General features: G+C 39.0%; 1 pseudogene; it reads left to right on the top strand.

Annotated features, from left to right (window-relative positions):
- The first annotated feature begins 1,747 nt into the window (after window positions 1–1,747).
- Window positions 1,748–2,672, top strand: LOC101349779 (olfactory receptor 150-like; annotated as a pseudogene).
- The last annotated feature ends 3,231 nt before the right edge of the window (window positions 2,673–5,903 follow it).

Raw genomic sequence — 5,903 nt, 5'->3', positions numbered from 1 at the left:
AATCTTTACTGAAGCAGACTGTTACATCTTTCTCCTGCTGAGTGACTGGTAAGTTCAAACTTCCAACCTTTTGGTTAGCAGCCAATTGCTTAACCACTGCACCGCAAGGACCACTTAATCACATGGTAACCACTGGATAAATAGTAATACCACCCTCACTTTCATTCTTATCTCAACACCCTTTTCCTTGTTTTTGATACACCATTGATCTTTGATGATATCTATTGGATCTCTATCTTTTGAAGATAGAACACTCATCACGGTATCCCATGCCAGGAACTCATCAACTTCCTTCAAAACTCACATCTCAGAGATACACACCTTTTTCCTGCTTTGATCTTTAACACTATCAAGGGAGTGGTAAAAGATCTGATTTGAAGGTGGGTGCAAAATACACCAAGATAACATGCACAAGACATGCAAAGACAACATGGTCTAAATACCACACAAAATTTCCATCCTGCAGCCATGGTCCTCTGGAACAAAAGCCCCAAAGATCACAGACCATTTCAGGTCATACAAGAATATGTAGCACATGGTGTTTTGGGAATAAATGAGTTTTACTTTTAATCATAGGAACTTCTGATGTCTCCTCATTAGAAAACTTCCTTCCTTCCTGTATGTGGTGCTCAGTTTGAGTGATATACTTAATGTTAGCCATTCAGTTACTTTCCAGAGCCACTATTTCTATATTTTTGAATTGGTGCCAGTAATCAAGGTACTCTCTAAAGGGAAACCAGCCTACATCAGTGGACAATATATTATTTTTGTGGTCTACAGTAATACTTTCCTCACATTAATTGCAGTGAATAGTTTCTCTGATTTGACAAAGAGATAAAAACAGGAGAGCAGACATGAGTAGCTAAAAGAAGAAACAATACGAAATGGGGAAGGACCCATATAGAGAGACAGGCCTTCTATCATATATTGATTACTTGTTTATAATATGCCTGACTATGGGCAAACATTTAACCGCTATGAGGCTTAGTTACCTAATATATGAAATAATTATACTAATAATTGTTATGGAATCCCTAGATAGTTAATGTACCTTAGAAGAAAGTATTACTGATCTATTTTCAAAAATCAGCCATTGAAAACCATGTGGAGCACAGTTCTACTCTGATGAACATGAGGTCACAATAAGTCAGAATCAACTCAGTGCCAATCAGTACTTTGTACCTGGTAGTATCTGATCTATCTGATCTGCAGAAGAGTTGAGAAAATTGGAAATAAGGCATGGAAAGTGCTTTGTTGTTGTCGTTGTTAGGTGCCTATGAGTCGATTTTCAACACATATTGATGTCATGTGACAGAGTAGAACTACAGCATAGGGTTTTCTAGGCTATAATCTTTACAGAAACAGATTGCCAGGTCTTTCTTCGGCAGAGCCACTGGATGAGTTTGAACCTACTAGTCAGCAGCTGACTGCTTAACGGTTGCACCACCAGGTCTCAGAACACTCAATATTCTAAGTTATCAGAACAGTTCTTTGGATGTTCAGAGACTGCTCAGTACTAAGACCTAGTCTTAGAGCACCGAAACAACAAAAAAAAGACAATTCCATCTGATGTTTATTTCCATGACTCATAGTACTGAGATCCCAGAGTCTTTAACTTTCAACATAAAGCAGGAACAGTGAGAGAGAAATGGAGATACCTGAATGATAAGACTTGTATCTGTTTCACACTGCATAAATATATATCTACATCATATTTCTCCTTCCTCTGTAAAATTCCCAGAGGAAAATGGCAACAGGAAATCACTCCACAGTGACTGAGTTCATCCTTGCTGGGCTAACAGAAAAGCCAGAACTCCAGCTGCCCCTCTTTCTTTTCTTCCTAGGAGTCTATGTGATCACAGTGATGGAGAATCTGGGCATGATCACACTGACTGGGCTCAGTTCTCAACTGCGTACCCCCATGTACTATTTCCTCAGCAGTTTGTCCTTCACTGATCTCTGCTATTGCACTGTCATTACCCCCAAAATGCTGGTGAACTTTGTGACTGAGAAGAAAACCATCTCCTATCCTGAATGCATGAGTCAGCTCTACTTCTTCATTTTTTTTTTATTATATCAGAATGTCATATATTGGCTGTGATGGCATATGATAGTTATGTTGCCATCTGTAACCCATTGCTTGACAATGTCACCATGTCTTATCAGGTCTGCTCCTGGTTACTAGTTGAGGTATATATAACGGGCTTGATTGGTGCCACAGTTCACACAGGTTGCATGCTACAAGTGGTTTTCTGTAAGGCTAAAATAATCAACCATTACTTCTGTGATCTTTTTCCACTACTGGAGCTCTCCTGCTCCAACACTTATGTCAATGAACTGGTACTTTTGTGTCTCAGTGCATTTAACATTCTTGCACCAACCTTGGCCATCCTTGGCTCCTATGTCTCCATCATTGCCAGCATCCTGCAAATCCGCTCCACCGAGGGCAGGTCCAAAGCCTTCAGCACTTGCAGTTCCCACATCTCAGCTGTCACAATCTTCTATGGTTCTGCACCATTCATGTACTTGCAGCCGTCAAGGATCAGCTTCATGGACCAAGACAAAGTGTCTTCCGTGTTTTACCTGTTCCACAGCCTGAGGAATAAGGATGTCAAAGTTGCCCTAGTCAAATTATTGAGAGAAGACTATTTTACATTAGCAAAGATTTATAAATCTTGGAGGAGATTCAGTAAGGAAGGAGTCCAGAGACTGCAACATATATACACAAGTAGTGAGATTATTGCCAACACTTGATTATTTGGAAGAATGTTTCCAAGGATAAGACTAGATTCATAGTGTCACATGGCGGGCTGTCACATGGAGGGCAGTGTCAATTCTAGGAAGTCCCAGAGGTCACCTGTAGTAATTCATATTACCTCTTATCATTTTTTTTTAATCTTCAAAGGCCTTCGTATGGGGAGATTATAAATTATAAAAATGACATTTAGAGCTTTGTTAGATAAGATCTATCTATCATAATTCATAGAATGATCCTTTTGGTCTGCGTCCTTTGATCTTAATTATTTTGTGTATTGGCTCTTGTTTACTAATAAGTGCACAAACTCTTCTGGAAAAAGTGATCTCTAAAATAAGTAATTTTTAACCATTCGAAATCTACAAAATTCAATCCCTAGTAGTTAGTAAGTGCAGAGAACTGTATTAAGGAATATGGAGGCAGATGATTGATGCTGTTGTTTTGTTAGGTGCTGTCGAATTCGTTCCGACTCATAGAGACCCTACATACAGCAGAATTAAACACTGCCTCGTCCTGCACCATCCTCACAATCGTTGTTATTCTTGAGCCCATTGTAGCAGCCACTCTGTCAAACCATCTCGTTGAGGATATTCCTCTTTTTCATTGATGATGTATGATAAGACATAATTCCTGCCCACAAGATGGTAACTCTATAGTGGAGGAGATTGATAGACTAATCAGGAATAAATACATTACGTGTATTTTTACTTATTTCTTTATGCAACATTCTTTTCTCCACAGTTTTAGCATTGTGCTACTACCTCCATTTCCCTGAGAATCCTATATTCATTTTCCCCTATTTCTAAAAGATTTTTCTTTTCACCCATATTATGGACTCGCAGATGTAGCAGTGACATTCTTTGACTATGCATTGAAATCATATGGATCACTTATTCACATGCAAAAGTTAAAATTGGAAAATTGTTTTCTCACCAATTACATATACCCTTCCTACCCAAAGACTCAATATTTATTCTGGAAAAAAAATTAAGGGGCAGAATTATTTTGTACACACTCAATAATTGCCTGGGGCTTCAACTAGAGCTTTGTGGATCTCCTTCCTTATCTAGGGTTATGGATTGAATTGTGTCCCTCTAAAATGTGTGTAAACTTAGCTACGCCATTGTTCCCTGTATTGTGTGGTTATTCACCATTTTGTCATCTGATGTGATTTTCCTATGTGCTGTAAATCCTACCTCTACGATGTTAATGAAGTAGGATTAGAGGCAGTTACATTAATGAGACAAGACTCAATCTACAAGCTTAGGTTGTGTCTTGAGTCAGTCTCTTTTGAGATATAAAAGAGAGAAGCTAGCAGAGAGACAGGGAGACTTCACTACCACCAAGCATGAAGAACAAGGAGGGGCGCTCGTTCTTTGGATCCAGAGTACCTGTGCTGAGAAGCTCCTAAACTAGGGGAAGATTGATGACTAGGACCTTTCCCCAGAGCTGACAGAGATAGGAAGCCTTCCCCTGAAGGTGGCACCTTGAATACGGACTTCCAGCCTGCTAGACTGTGAGAAAATAAATTTCTCTTGTTAAACCATTCACTTGTGATATTTCTGTTATAGCAGCACTAGATAGCTAAGACAGCTAGTAAAGAGAAAGTTTAAAATAGAAAATGTGACTCAGATGATAGTTTTGGAAGACTTTCAAGCAATAAATTCCGCCCCCTTCCCCTTTCCCTAATAAGCTGTCATTGGTGCCTTTTAGAATAGCAACCAGAAAACCCTTGTTAGTCCTCCTCAGAGGCAATGAGCAAAAATAACAACAACAACAAAAAAGTTGCCTTGGAGTCATTCCTACTGATAATTCTCAGCAGCTCCTCATGGCACCAGCTCCCACTAGCTGTTGCCAGTTGCTGAGTTCTCACATATTCTCTTGCTTGTGCTAGCAGCACCTGAATATATTTCCCCATCTCTCCCTAGAATGGTTCTTCAGACTCTTAAAGACCAGATATTTCACTTTACTTTTAGAACCACTTCTAGATGAGAACTCCTGGTGTGTTCATTTTAATGCTTCTGAGATTCAAAGCCTCTAAAACAGTTGCACTAAGGAGACAAACATGGACATCTCCAAATTACATCGTGCTCTTGAGTACTCATCTCTGTAAAGCTATGTCCGAAGGTAGAGCATGGGGCTACTGGATCTTTTGTGACCAAGCATGAGCATTTACAGCCGGTTAAAGTGTATTTTTAAAATCATCTGACTGGTCTGGCATGCATAAAACTTTGCTTGCTTTGTCATTAACTTGCCATCAAATAGGTAACATTAATACTCTGGTGTGACATCACCCTTTACCTCACTACATAAAATCACAAGTTGTAATGAGAGAGGTGAGAATATTTCCCTCTTTGAAAACTAGAAGAAACTTCTTTCTTGGTTTTCTGTGAACTAATCAGTCCGTATCTCCATATCTCATTTTAATCCTACAAAAAATATCTGTTTGTGTGTTTATCTATATATGTGTATACATGTATTTGATTCTTATATTTGTAGATATTTATGTGTAATATAGATGTGCATGTATCTGTATTATACACATAAATGTGTACTGCTTGGATATGCTATGTGTAATTTTTATTTTATTACTCCAGGCATTGAATAAATGAAATCCAGTGAGAAACTTCTTTTTCTGCACTAATGGGTGATAGGTTACATTAACTGTTTATAAGAATTGTATGTGTTTCAGAGGATTTATTTATGTACTTCCAGTGTAATGAATTACTTAATATGGCCCTTCTAGCCTTTGTGACTCACACAGAATGATTGAGTTGGACTATGCAAATAAGGTCTATGGAAACTGTGATGGCTGGGGTTATGTGTCAACTTGGCTAGGCCATGATTCCCAGTATTGTATGGTTGTCCTCCGTTTTATGTGTTGTGAATCCTGAACTCTACATGTTGATGGGGCAGGACTGGTGTACGGTGTGTCTAAGGCCGCAGCCTTGTAGTAGTCCCACCCTTACTAAAGTTATGCCCTTCCCTGGTGTCAAGGTTTGAATTATGTCCCCCCAAAAATGTGTATATCAGTTTGGTTGGGCCATGATTCCTGGTACTGCGTGATTTTCCTATATGTTGTAAATCCTGTCTCTATGATGTCAATTAGGGATAATGGGTGGCAGTTGTGTTAGTAAGGCAGGACTGG

The sequence above is a fragment of the Trichechus manatus genome, unplaced genomic scaffold (assembly GCF_000243295.1).
Source record: "Trichechus manatus latirostris isolate Lorelei unplaced genomic scaffold, TriManLat1.0 scaffold00392, whole genome shotgun sequence".
Lineage (NCBI taxonomy): Eukaryota > Metazoa > Chordata > Mammalia > Sirenia > Trichechidae > Trichechus > Trichechus manatus.
Note: the sequence above shows the minus strand (reverse complement) of the source record. Positions and strands in the feature narration are given on the sequence as shown.